Here is a 15,317-nt window from a genome sequence, read left to right as displayed (position 1 = left end):
AATCTAATGACAAGTGAAACCTTGTAAGGTAATTTTGGTATTGTTCCTAAATAAAAGGCATGCTATGTTATACAGACTTTCTTTACTGTGGATTGAAGATTTTCAAGAAATCATTCACCTTGTGCCTAATAGGAAAAAAAATGGATTCCTGGCATCCAGAGAGAGTCTCAAACTATAACTTACATGTTTTCTGAAGTTAGCTGTTTCTGCAAGTGAGTGGGATGAGGGTTTAGAGATGTTGAGCATCACTAAAAGAGCATCACAGAAAGAACTGAAGGACTAGCAAAATTTCACTCTCACTTTAAGAAGAAAAGCATTTCACAGCAAGGATCCATATCTACACAAGGACTTGTATCTCATTCTTATTTTGAGCCTTAGTTCTTACACTGTCTTCAGAGTACTTTATTTAAGCAAGTAATGAAAATCATAGACTAAGATACCTAAATAAACATGAAAATTATCTTTCAACAAATTAGAATAAGTTATATCCTACTTATGAAAGCAAAAATTCAAGAGTTACTAGAGAGATAATAATTTAAGGAGTGATAGAAAAATGAAAAGGAAATTTAAAGTGCTTCCAGGTTTGATTTTGATTTTGTTTTTTGCTTTTTTTTTTTTTTTAATGAGACTTAGAATATACACTATGGAAACAATCAAGATAAATAATAACTAAAATTGTGTACCAATAATTTCATCTATAACCTGTTACTTTTGATTAGAGTAAATAAGTATTTTACTGTTAAGAGTACATGAATTTCCACATATTCTAACATAGAGCTTCTGTTACTTGATGTGGATTGGGCTGTTTGTGAGACTACTAGAGAAACATCATCAGCCTTTGAGAATAAAAAGAATGCAGTTATCAACAAGTAACAATCTTCAGCAGAAAACAGCTCATTATAAAACAAAAAACAACCAACCAAACAAACAAAAAAACCCAAAAAACTCCAAACCAAAAACTACCCACAGTGATTGGAAAAGCTAATAAAAGTTCATAATCCTGATCTGATGAAGATTTAATAGCATTAAGGAAGCTTTAGACCTCTTTCTTCTTCATAGAGAAATTGTTTGCACAGGAGGCTAAGGCAACTTAGCAAATAGGAGACTAAGAGGCCACTCTTTAACCCCAGCTGATCTTTAATCCCAGCTGATGGTTGATGGAATAAGAGCCTGTATAGCAAATATGTTCCATCCCAAGCCTCAGCCTATACTGGTGAAACAGCAGTGAGATATTTTGTTTGTTTGTTTTCTGAGGTGACATCACTTCTCAAGGGGCAGATCAAAGCTGCATTTTTATTTTTCATGGTTATGAAATCACCTCCTACACACCATCATCATCATGCAGCTTGCTGTAACTTTAAAACTTGAATATAATTTTTATTCCTAAAACTCTGAATTGTGAGGTGCTGACATTACTGGGTTTTTTACATATCTTGAGACTGAGTAGAGTCTGTGAAAGATACCTGTGTCAGATCTAAGCAATGCTGACAGGTGTGAAACACTTGTGCCTGCCCCTTGCATGAAAGTGAAGGGCTCTTATTGTGATTATTGCAATAATGCAGACATATGCATGAGAAGGGAAAGAGACATGAAAAGACACATACACACAACAAAATATCCAGTAAAGGACGTCACATTCAGTGCTTAATCCAACTAAAATAAAGGCAATGAAAATAAGTAACATAGAAGAATTAACACAGTTCTGAATTTACACTGGTGACTTATTGGAGTCATCACAATATACCACAATATTTTGTGGCATTTTCCCTAAATAGCAGAAAGCAAAAAAAATATAGTCATCTGTTTTACTATTCCGAAGAGTTACTCTGCTTTTGTAATCTAGAGAACCTATTTAAGGTATGAAATTTATAAAATAGCAAATTCTAAGTTGTATAGATTGCATTAGCTTTTGTAACAATTTACCTAACACTTCCTACCACATTTCATGGGCCTTGGTTAATTATATAAATAGAGAGAAAATAGTAAAATGTAGCTCAATATTGTGCTGCACTACAAACATTACTCTTGGAAAACACTGGGGAAGGACTGAAATTCATTAAACCGCAGACTTATCTTCTGCAAATGTTTTCATAATCAATTATGTTCATCAGTTTGGACTCCAAAGTTTAAATTAATAAAAAGTGTGTTCTGTGGTTATTTTTTTTTTAGCTTTTATATTTCAAAATCTGAGTTTATATTTTTTTGAGAAACATACAAAGCCAAGTTGAATTACATAATTTATACATAATAAATAGAAAAAAGGCAAAAAATAAAAGAAAGAGGAAAAATGTAATCAAGAACTCAAAATGCTTCCAATATAACTTCATTATGCTTACATTTCTAGTTATTCTGTCTGTAAATGGGAAATATATATAGGAGCAATTCCTTTTGTGAATAGCAACTCTCCAGCTCTGACAGAAAAGGACTGAGCTTGGGCTCCACAGCATGACCAGGCATTTGGGTTAAAGGCCAGTGCTGCCTGCTCAGACACCACATGCACACTCATCCATGTGTGAGCCAATTTTCTAAGAACTCATCCCAGGGTATTTGCACTACACCAGGCATATTGCCAGTCAGGGACATCTCCCTCAGTAAAAAAAGGTCAAGAACAAACCAACTTCTTACCAAGAGGCAGAGCTCAACCCTGCACACTCCAGCATGTGTTCAAACAAAAGTCTGAGAAACATGGCCTGCTATGAGGAAACGAGGGCACTTGGTATGCAGTTTTCTCATTTAAAAGAAATTATTAAAGGATAAGAATATTCTATATATATTATTTAAAATGTCCTTAACATACCTTGGATAGAAAATCATCAAAATAAGCAATCTTCATAGACCACCTAAAGAAAAAAATTAACTTATCTCACCTAATACATAAAAACAAATGCAAAGCACTCATATGACTCAATACTATGTGGTCCTAAACACTTCCTAGCCACAATTTCTTCTACTAAATATGCTATTAATTTTTACCATACCCTTCAAGTCTTCTGCCTTACACACATGAAATAAAACCAATTCTTTACCATCAGTAACTAATTTTTGCCAAAACCCCAATTATATAGCTAAACATAACAATTGTGTGGATTATAGTGGTGTTTTTCCCCCCTTTTATCCTCTGCACTTAACTATTTTTATTATGAGGACTGTAACAAATCAATTTTTTTTTTAATGCAATCTGGTTATATACACATACTATCTTGTTCTAAATACAAGCATTCTAAATACAGGAAAAAGTCTCTCTGCATTTCTAAAATTTGCTTTCTGCTGTGCATCTATCTTCTCTTTATAGCAAAAAAAAAATTACAAAAACAACATTTCTCCAGAACCAATATTTTAGAATAAAAAAGTTATAGACAGGTGGAGTTCCATCTCATCTACTACAGCTGCTTTTAGCAATAGTGTTATGAAAGTAACACACTAGAGACCACACTTTTTTCTAATTCATTTTTTTCTGCATTTTCACCAGGGAGAAAGGAAATGGGACTCCAGGGAAGCTGACTACACATGCTAGTGGTAAGACACAGCCTACAAGATGCGAATAGTTCAATATATACAGAAATAAATGACCGAAAGCAAGCAATTTATGAGACAGCTGTACTTTTATCTATTTTGACATTCGACCATAAAATCCAATGCATCAAAAATTTACCTGTCAAAATAGCATGAACCACCAGAGCAACATCAACACTCAAAAAATCCAGCTCATTTTAATTTATCAGTATTTCTTAAATAAACACAGTAACAGCTATGTACTACTGATGTCAATATACTCCCACTCTGCACAATTACAGACCATTAGAACAACTGTTCATCACTGACTGAACACTCTCAGTAATCATGAACCTTCTCATATGCACAGACAAGGCACTGAAGAGCTAATGTCAAAGTAATCAGTCTTTATCCCTGACACAAACTCACTCAAACGTGTTGCAGTTGTGTCCAGAAAAATAGTCTTTAGGGAAATACAGGAGAAAATATTCTACAGGCCCATAACACAAACACTTTGTCCCATCCCTTCAATTAAATTCTTTAAAAAGAGCATAATTAGTGCCAAGTGCATAGAAAAACCCTTAAGTAGCAACCTCTCTGATCCTGCTAGACTGGTTAATATTTTTACAAGCATCCTAGGACCAGAATCTTGTTTCTGAAAATAAGATCATCAGCTATTTACTGCTTACAAAATTCAAGTAAAAGGATTATAAGTCGTGCAATCTTCATCTTTCTCTCCAACATCTTACTCAAATCTTTTGGTTTTATTTCCACGATATTTGCAATTCAGTGACTGCTGTCTTCCACACTAGCCTTGACATTGATTACTAATACAGTATTGCAGCTATATCCCCTTGGCAACTTGTTTTCAGAAAATTTCTCAAGCCATATTACCAGCCACATGAGATGTCCTATAATATCATTCCCAAAATATATAGCATTTATTAAAAAACAAAGCAAAACAAACCACTTATTGTTCCATTAAAATCCCACAGCCCTTCTAGTTTGTGTAATGTATCAATTTTCTCACTTTTTTAGTTCCGCCCTTCCTCTTTAGCAAACCAGGATTCATTACTCAGGAGCTGAAGGTAGCTTCCACCCAAAACCCAAGGAGACAGCAGAGGAAGGTGTGCAGTCCCTTAGAGGCAGGAGTATCGAAACTAGATTTTGTAGATGGAAGAACTTTGTGGCAGTGCAAGATAGATTATTCTCTTCAACACTCTGACGCTATTGAAATTTGTGGTCCACTTCCTCTGGTTTTCCTCTCCTTTCCTGCCATCTCACTTCAATCTACCTCACTTAATGGACAGAAAACCCTTCATCTTTTTGGCTGAATCAGCCTTTCTCTGGCTATTGTGCTGCATCTAACTCTCCAAGGAAATAAATGTGCATCAGACACGATACAAAAATGAGAAAACATAGCTGAGACTCATACATATACGAAGAATGAACAAACAGATTGATTTGACTGGCTCTAATCTGTGTCCTAGGGAAATCTACATAAAAAAAAAAAAATCTGTGCTCCTTCCGGCTACTCCTATTCCACTAAAACATGACACAGGTCTTTTACTTTTACTTTCCTACAGTCCTGTTTGCTGCTCTAAAAGGATCAATATTCTGTGTATCCAAAAAGCTGCAGAGAGCAGCTTGGTCTAATGTCAGGCAGGTCTTATGGCATTCTCCTTCCCTGAACTTAGGTATAAACAAAATACACTTTATTAAATCCATTTTCATATTTCCCAAGCTAACGAAAGTACACCTAGTATTGTGAACTTGTGCCTCAGCTGCTGTAATATTTTCAACAGCAAGAAAAGCAAAAATTTGATTTTAAACTTATTTGTTGAAGCAATAAAATTTTTAACATATTATATATTAGGTGCAGATTTTAATTTTTTTTTTTTGGGTAACTGTCCTCAAACAACAGCTTAAGTGTATAATACACTCACAAATATGTCTAAAAACTTCTAAGGCCGAGCTTGATATATTAGTGTTCCAGCTCAGCTTCTCACATCCGAATCTATCCTGTAATATTCATTATTATATAGTGTTTTTTGCTACAGAGATATTTTCTGCTGTGAAGAAAGCAGTTAACACCTGCATTTTGAAATTGAAATTTTAATTTGACATGAATCAAAAAAGCATTAGCATTAACAGACAAGCATGCTGCAAACAAAGCTGACAGTAATTTTTAGTATAAAACAGAGCAGCGTTTTTAATAGCATGCAAATACTGTTGACAGGCATGTCTTTATTCAATTAGTTCCTAGTTTTCAAGGGCAGAATTGTGTGCACACATCCCAACTGCATTTTCTAATTTTAGAGACTTTGTATATTGAATATTTAAAACTACTTAGTATCCGAATCAATTTAACAGAATGTCACTGAAGGTACTTTTCAGTTTTGGCTTTCAATAATTTACATTGCATACCTCAACAAAGCTCATGACCTGATCCATAATTACATCCAAGCAGATCTCTTGGCCTTCTTTTTGAAGCACTTCAGAGCAGTTATACTTCTACGCGTGCACACTCTTGTGTGCCTCTCAGTATTATAAAAGTTTCATGCCAATCCATCTGCATATCCTATTTACTTCCTACTTTACGTATGGCTAGAATAGCAGGTAAAACTGGCACTTACTGTTCAATGGTTACAGGACGCTTCTCCACTCCTCCTTTTCCAAATGACTTGCCAAATCAAACCTACTGCCTCTTTAGCTGCTGGGAAACGAAAACAAAAAACCCACACACATATCAGAATTCAAGGAACTAAAGGAGAGGGCATTTTACTAAAAAAATCTCTTTCAGGGAAAGTAAAGAGCAATGTAATGGTGGTATTAACACTTCAATTTTTTCTCATAACAGCTAACAAGAATTTCTGAACAAGAAAACCCTTCTCAGGAGTGCTGTGGTGGGACACAGAGTTAACATCTTTAGACAACAATTTTTCTATTAAAAATAGAAAAATGAGCATAAACCCAGCTCAATTGTTTGTCTTTCTATCAAATTGTGAACTATCAATAGTCCAACAGCGAATTATATTTTCTAATGTACTCTCCACTGGTCAAGTCTTTTAAAGGATTAGCCAAGATTTATCTACCACCATATTAGTTTTTTTTTTGTTTTTTTTTTTGTCTTTTTGTTTTTGTTTTTTTTTTTTTTTTTTTTTTTTTTTTTCAAATACAAATATTTATCATTGACACAGAATTAAGCTTACTTGAAAACATTTTTGCCTTATTTATTTATTTATTTATTTAAATATAAAACCTGCAATTTTTTACTGGAGAAAATGCAATTAAAAAAACCAAAAAAACAACTGTAAGACACTTATTTTCTGAAGTACCTGAAAGCTGCTGATTATTTAGCATTCCCTAAAGGTGTCAGTAAGCAATGCAGTGCTAACATTGGCTATTCAGCAGAGATATTAATAGTGGTGATTCTAGTACAAATAAAATGTTCTGGAATTATTCCTATAACACTAGTGTGATTAAGCACCTACAATTTACAGTAAGCCTCATTTACAAGACACCAGAGAGCATCTTAAAAAATTAAATAGTCCTTTCAAAGCTAATATATATTAGACATGCCACTGTGTTGAGCACAATTCTGTTTTACAAGGTATGCAAAATTCATGATGACTAAAACATGAAATATGAACAGTTTGCTTTCTAAAAGTCAGCATCATTCTCACACCTCTTGTCAAGACCAGACACAGCTTTTAAATGACCACCACCAGCTACAAATGTTTTTCTATTCACAGCATCTGGTGATCATAGTAAGAGAAGACCCCTGTCACACCACACAATCACTCCTTACACACTGCAAGGAAACAGCCCCTCTACTGCACAGGTGGAAATGCTTTATAAAAAATATTTTTTAAGAGAAAACTTTCCTGAATGAAAAGGGCTATTATTTTCATGCTACAAACAGAAAAATTAGGCATGCCAAATTTCATGGGGTAAATATACTTGCAGGCAGCACTCAGATAAAATGAGATCTGAACATCTGCCTACTCTACTTGTGTAACTTTGCACAGGAAACACAGATGAGCTGCTATCAACTTGTTATCCTTGGAAGGCTACAATTAATTTTTTATCAAGAAAATATTTTTTTTTTTATTTTCATTTGGGGTGATATTTTTTAAACTTTCTGTTATTCCCATTTGTATTCTTGCACTGCAGGAAACCTGAATTTAGAGATGAGAGATCCTGTTTAAAAAAAAAAAAAAAAAAGCCTCTGAAGATAGAGTACTTAATCAAGGGCTTAATTAATTTGCCTTCCTCACCTATTTCAATTTAATGTCATCATTTTCATTTCCAGAATTACACCTGCCAGTACAGCTGTTTTACTTGGCATTTCTGTGTGTGTTCAAGTCCTGCAAAATGAAAACAGTTGTAGTCAGGACACAATAGAGAAGCACAAACCAGGACATTATTGGGGTTGTTCCGTCCTCTGATTCCCAAGGTTACTCCAGGAAAAACAGAATATTATTGCTACAATATTGCAGAAGAGACCTGGGAAAAAATGTCAAGGAATAGATAGGGGAAAATGCTTTTCTATCTTCCTTTTTGGAACTCCTACAGGGAAAAAGGTGAAGGAAATTGCAAATCCCTGACAATAAAACAGAAGAGGCAAAGTAAGGCCATGGGGCTACCAACCAGTTTTGCCATTAGATCACTGGGAAAAGCACAAGTGAGATATGCTGCAAGACTCCTGTCTTCTACTGTACATAACATAGGGTGATCACAAGAAAGGTGATGACAATTTTGTTTTACTAGGGCCTGTTGATATATGACAGGGGATCATGACTTTAAACTGAAAGAAGGCAGATTTAAACTAGATGCAGGGAAGAAGCTTTTTACAATGACATGGTGAAACACTGGAACAGGTTGATCAGAGAGGTTGTGGATGACCCACCCCAGAAAACATTAGAAGTCAGGTTGGATAGGAGTCTGAGCAACTTGATTTAGTAGAAGATACCCTTGTTTATTTCATGGAGGTTGGACTAGATGACCTTTAAAGATCCTTGCTGACCTAAACCATTATACAATTATATGATTCCATGATCTCTGTGGAAGCAATTGTTTACTCTTAAGGAAACACTTAACTAAGGGACTGGCTCTGAAAAATGAAAAAATAAACAAAAAAAAAAAAAAAAACCAACAACAACAAAAAAGAAGAATCATCAAAAGAGTTGTCAAAGACATCAGTAGCATGTGAAGCAGTAGGACATTAGAGCAGCTTAACAGATTTAGAGGGCCAAGACAAACTGTTTAAATGATAAACTGTAAAAGAACAATCTGAAAAAACTCTTTTCAGCATTTTGGTATTTTCTTCTTGTTTTATATCACCAAATGATGAAAACAGAGTGGGCTAAGCAATCTACCCAATAGAATCAAGCTCTTAAAACTCAAACTCCAGTGGCTCGACCATAGCCACTTACACATCTGCCACTCTTTGTATTCCAAATAGTGGTGTGTATCTTTTGCAGTAAGAGGGCCTGAATGAAAATTATTAAGCAATTTTTAAACTGCATAACCTGTTCCTCATCAGCTTTTCAGCAAAAAATACTATAAGGTTTATTTGGCAAATTATTTTTAAAAAACAATCTAATTTTGGAAAAATAGTAATAACTAAAATAAATTAGGTATTTATTAGTTATTATGTATTTATGTATTTATGTTCTTGAACTCTAGTAAAATAAAGTATGCTTCATGCCTTACTTTATTTGAAAACACCCATGCACAGCTGAATGCTTTGTATTCCTACAGATGTCTTTCATAATCTTGCAATTTGTGTAATTCTTAATGAAGAACATAGTTAGTATGAACTATCCCTCTGCTTTTGGTCAATATTAATATTTTTCTTAATTGTTCTGTTGAAAATTACAGTGCAGCATCACAAATCCAGTTAAAATACACCCAATAATAATCTCTGCTAACAGAATGATCCTAAATGATCCTCTGGAAGTCTAAAATATTTATAAAATGTGGGCACAGGAGAAAGGAAAATAGTTTAACTAACGGTGCTTGTTAAGGAAAGACTGTTTATATATTAATCATTCCTGCCAGTGGCTGACAGAGGAAACTTCTAGGAATCAACTTCTGGGAACCAAATTAAACTGCAGAAATGCTGTTTTTTAAAGGGTTATTTAAATTACTTCTTAAGTACCTCTCCCACTATACAGAAGTTATTATTACAAGGGAAAAACAAACACTTTATGTGTTTATTCCTTTCACTTATGATTAAAGAAAAAAAAACAAGTGTCTGAAAAAATTTAGTACATCTTTTGACCAAGTGCTGAACCAAATAGGGTGCAATCAAAGCCTTGACTTCAACTGTGAAAGGCTTCATCCCTTGAGTAGCTGCAGTAATTGCAGTGGGCTTACCAGAGAAACAGGCTGAAGCTCACTGTACAGAGCAGAACACACAGCACTAAATTTTGTGGTCTGCTACACACCCCTGAGCAGAGAAAGGAGTTATGTTTTAACTCATATTTCAACTATGCCAACAAAAAAGCTCCTGGCAGATTAAGAAAAGAAATAAAGTTCAACACTACATTCTGTGTCTTGAAGAAAATACAAGATACAGATAACAATTTAAAATAATAAGACATATATTATCAATTAAGTTTGAAGTGAGAAAGACCAGCTTTTTTTTCTCTAATTCTTGCTGAGATACAGCAGCATAAGATCACTAAGATAATTTGCCTTTAGCAAAGCTTAAGGTTGGAAGCTTTCAGGTCTCTGTTAGGTGCATACATCCCCCAGTGTGATGTTCTTGTTTCTATACTTAGCTGGAATCCCACTGAGCAAATGGATTGCATGTGCAACTGCAGAACAAAATCAGGCTTTTAGTGTGACAATTTTTCTCCCTACACAGGCTGGGAGAAAAGAAAGGATATTTGAAGTACAAAAGAATAAATATAAATTATCTCAGGGAATCTATTTACCAGGCAAATGTGCAGCAGGTTTTAGAAAGCAATTATCTAAGGTTTACACATAATCAACAATTAACTGAGCACTTACACAGTATAAAACCATTACATTTCAGGAAGTACAGGAAATAAATAAGTCACTTACAAGCTAAGTAACTCACTCAACTCTCATTTTAGTTTAGTCACTGTGAAAACAGATCAAATAAAATTAGCTACCATCTGACATTATTATTTCTAAATTCTCAGAGCAAGAGAAAAAAACAAAGTACATGATGTCAAGTGCACTGTAACCTCTCAAACCTTCAGGCTGTCTTTGAATTCTGTGTACAGAAGCACAGGAATCTTTAAACCCAATGGCACTCTGGTGCCTTATGCCCTGACACTGAGACATAAACACACGGTGTAAGCAGACTTCCAATTCCATGGATATAACGTCAACATGGCCTGGAAAACCTGTGATTTACAACACTCTAATAGAAATTCAGGCAATGGTCTACAACAACTTTCTATGACATGACTCAAACCAGACATGTTTCTGATTAAGTGTTTTGTCTTGAGGTACTCAATGACTTCTGCATCTCAGTCTCTTTTGGAAAAGTAGTTTTCAGGAATCACAGGCCTCTTTGTCCAGTGGAAAAGTCTGGAGTAAGGAAGATGTTGGTGGAGGAGAATCATATTAGGTAAATTTTAAATAATCTGAACATACATAAGCCCATGATGCTGGACAGAAAGCACCCACAAGTACTGTGGTAACTGACTGATGTCATTGTGTGGCTATCAGAAGAGGTTCTTGAAGACTGGAAGAGAGCAAATACCACTCCTATATTTAAGAGTGACAAGAGGAAATATCCAGGAACCTACAGCTGATCAACCTCACCTCCATCACTGGATGGTGATGGAACATTTAACACTGGAAAATATTTCCAGAAACATGAAAGACAAGAAAAGTATAAGGAGTGGTCAGTATGGATTTATGAAGTGGAAATTGTGGTTAACCAACTTGATTCCCCTCAATAATGAGGAGACTAGCTTGGTGGCTGAGGGAGGAGCAGTGGGTGTTTATTACCTCATCCTCCTCAGGGAGGCTTTTGGCACTCTTGTAACATCTTCACAGGCAAGCTGATGAAGTGTGGGTTATGTAAGCGCAGTGAGTTGGATTGAAACCTGGCTGATGGGTCGGCAGAGAGGGCTGTGGTAAGCAGTACAAGTCCAGCTGGTAGCCAGTGCTGTACCCCAGGTGCCAATTGTGGGGCCAGTGCTATTTACATCTTCAGAAATGCCCTGAAAAATGGGACACAGTCCACTCCTCTGGGGATTGCAGATGATATAAAACCAGGGGTGGGAGGGGGGAGTGAGCGATGAACCAGATGGTTGTGCTACCACTCAGTAGAATGTCAACAGGCAAGAGAAATGGATAGAGACTAATGTCAGGAATTTCATCAAGAAAAAACAAAAATTCCTGCAAATGGGGAGGAATATGTTCACACAAATGACAGATCATTCACAGAAAAAAATCTTTAATACCCAATTCCCTGAGGTAGGTGCATAGAAGTGTGATATATGCTAGAAGTATGCTATATGGTCTCTTGTACAGTTAAATGTTGTCATGCTTGAATTCAAACACAGGCAAGTAATCTTGGTTTCTGCTGTTCTATGGGGTTTTTTTGTCACATATTGAAAGTTTACAAGTGATCAAAATCCCTCTGGCAATGAATGCTAATGAATATAATGATTCATGTAATGACATGACTTAGTTTTACTCTTCAAGAGCCAGTGCTACTCAGTCCATGGACCAAGCCTATGCATTCTCCTGATACAGAAATTGTAAACTAGATGTGCAGCCTAGCAGGGAATTCTGGGGATTTCTCCATGGATAATATCTTCTACATAGCTCTGATGATGCAAACCCTTAGTGAAAAATAGACTATATGGCTGAATGATTTCCGTATATCACAGATTTTAGACCTTCAAGAAAATGTTGCACCGAGAAAGGGATAGGTGAATAGTTCTGATATTAACAATAGACAGTAATACAATCAAAATGCTTCAATTTCTCTGTGTAACATATAAACATCCTAACACAGTTCAACATGTATTTTCAGCAGCAATGCTAATGAATAAGCAAAAAATGGTAATCTATCAATTTTTTAGCACATTTTTGTATATCATGAACAGTTGCTGCTGTTTCCTGTGCTCCTGTTAGTTTATTTTTGACATTATTTCTAGGGAGAAGTGATGTCAGCATGTAATACATCTGGTCCCAATGAAATGTTATCATTCAGTTATTCTACAGAGATCTTTGTAGCACACAGTTTTAAAGTACAGGCTGTTACACAGTGTTAACTCACATGTAATGAAATGCAAGAGGCCACCAAGCGCGCTTTGTAAATTACCTTACAAAACCTTTTGAGGAAGTGTAATTTGAAGACAAGTGTAATTTAAGACAAGCAGGAACAGTATAAGCCTGACTGCCATTTTGACAGCACAGGTATAATTCAGCTCAAGGAGTGAGGAACAAATAATTTGATGCAAGGCTTGTGCAGCAAGGATAACTGCAATGCCTCTCACTTTAGCCTAAAAAATGTTTTCAGCTGTGTGATCTAGACTGTTTTGAATGCTATAGACAGATGCTAGCACTTGAATTTTACATTAACTTTGCTTTAGTTGAGTTTGATTATTGGCAACTGGATAACAAACTAGCCCTTACCTAGATATGTCTAAAATTTACGAACTGGATCCTGGAAGAGCTTAACAAGAACCCTCTGACATAAATTTCTTCCTGCTTCTCTAGACTGCAGTGAGGATGGTTATAGAAAGTTGATACTACAAGGCCAGTGGGAGCAGGAGCATCTCCTGGTGACTGCTTTTGACCTTGAGGAATCTCTGGGATAAAGTAAGATTTAAAGTCTCTAGCTTCATAGAAGTATAACTGCAATGGGTCTTGCATTGATGTTTGATATCTAGATGTTTTAGAGCAAATAACAGAATTATAAATGGCAGTAAAGGTTTAAATCAGCTGCAGATGTTATTCTTTTACCTTAATCTCTACTTTCCTTAAAAGAAGATTTACTTCAAAGAACTCAGAAAAAGGTAAGCAAAGAGTTACTAATGGACATAGTCAAAGCTTGCTTTCTAAACATCTTTCAATCTCAAATGCACAATTGTTCTGTTGAGAGAAGCATTTCTACTAAAAACAGATCTGATACACAAAAATTAAATAGTATCATTCTTGTCTATATAGCAAGAAAAAAATATTTTAAAACATTTTTCTTCAGTGGTGTAGTTTTCAAAGATCTTTGTGTAAGTCCACAAACCATACACTTACAGTCTCAAAGTTGTTACATTCCACTTTCGCAAAGGCTGCAATGCAGAAAAAAGGACTATTTATATAAATTCAGGCTTGAAAAAATAAGGGACAAGCTCTAAAATAATTCAAGATTATTTTAACAAAGATTACTTAAATAACTAAATAATATTATGTAAGGTAAAGCTAAAAAATGCTTTCCTGTTGCTAGAAAAGACCATCTGCAAGGGTAGTTAACTCACAAGAGTAGTTAACTGGGATAGTTAACTAAACATAATTATTCATTAAAGAGGTTAATTTCTCTTAGTCCCACTTTCTTTTTTTCCCTTTTGATTTCATACTGTAGCACATTTTTCCATCAAACTAATTTTCATTAATTTTTCAGTGTTTTCCATTAAGTCTTAAAATCACATGAAAAATAAAAATCTGCAAGGGAGATGGTTCAGTGACTTGACATGGTGTTCTTCAATGGCTGTCACCATTCTAATCTTGTGGATGTGAAAATTCAAAAGCTCTCATTTTCTGTTAGGAAACTGCCATTTCAAACAACAGATGAGATTCCTTATATATTCACTGTATTGCTTCCCTTTTCTTTGCTACGGACATGATACATCCTGTTCCTCTTTAAACAGTGTGCAAGTCAGATGGAGGAACCTGGTAATGAGTTTTCTTTTTAGCTGAACATAGAGTTGCAGTTGGGATGCAAATGAAATATCAGTTTGAATCCACACCTTGGAAGTTAACCTATCCTCCCTCACAGTGTGAATTCTAACATAGCGACAGCCCTCAGAAAAAGCACATGCATTTTCTTGAGCAGTTTCCCAAATAAGGATCTTAAGACATAATATCCATAATTTATGATCAAAAGGAAGGGACAAAATGTTGACCAAAGACTTGAATAGCCAGTAACAATATGTATTGGGGAAAAAAAAAAATGCAAAAGAAGAAAAGAGGTTTTTCCAATACATCTTCTGTGGTGCTTATAAGAGAGGTATCTACACAGGTACCCCTAATAATTAAAGTACATATAAAAAAAAAAAAAAAAAAAAAAAAGAAAACAAATAAAGAAAATAATAAAAGCACTACTCTGCAAATAAAATACTCTTTTTAGTATTTTAACTCCATCAACAGTTTACCCCCAAGCCTGAAAAAAATAAAACACACAAAGTTTTCTCCAGCTTCTCTTTCAGTCTGGGTAGGTCTCCCCATGAAGTGATTCCCCATCACTGAAAATCATCATATATTTTATGTCAAGTCCCAGAGCCTTATAGCTCAACAGAGTAAAAATATTTTTATCTTAATTTCCTTCCTAGGACAGATTCTAAAGGCATTCCCTGTTTCTACCAGAAATGTAATTCTTTCTGATACAGAAAATCATTTCTTTCCCTCAGCTTACATCTCCCTCAAAGCTGGACATACCCATCTCTCAGTACAAATCAAAGATAAATGCCCTGGAATTGTACAGCCAGATTTTTGCAACTGTGACTGAAATTGCTTAGGAAAAGGATTTGACATTCTTTTTGCAGAAGCCAGACAGGCTGCTGGTTCACACAACATGAAGTTGACTTGAGCATAATGAGAAAATCATC

At 35.1% G+C, this 15,317-nt stretch overlaps 1 protein-coding gene across 12 annotated transcripts in view; it reads right to left on the bottom strand.

The window, feature by feature from the left end:
* Positions 1-15,317, bottom strand: part of CDH18 (cadherin 18) — a 478,444-nt gene that overhangs the window by 162,926 nt on the left and 300,201 nt on the right. For 5 of the 12 annotated variants that reach the window (XM_079299710.1, XM_079299708.1, XM_079299716.1 and 2 more), the window contains one exon: positions 6,129-6,208. The exons of 3 other annotated variants lie outside the window; for them this stretch is intronic. The gene's annotated coding sequence lies outside the window, so the exon portion shown is untranslated. Of the gene's footprint in view, positions 1-6,128; positions 6,209-7,772; positions 7,863-15,317 lie in introns of all 12 variants that reach the window. 4 more of the 12 variants (XM_079299712.1, XM_079299711.1, XM_079299718.1 and 1 more) reach the window with 2 other exon arrangements.

The sequence above is a fragment of the Erithacus rubecula genome (assembly GCF_903797595.1).
Source record: "Erithacus rubecula genome assembly, chromosome: 3".
Lineage (NCBI taxonomy): Eukaryota > Metazoa > Chordata > Aves > Passeriformes > Muscicapidae > Erithacus > Erithacus rubecula.
The sequence above is the reverse complement of the archived record's forward strand: the minus strand, read 5'-3'. Positions and strand labels throughout refer to the sequence as shown.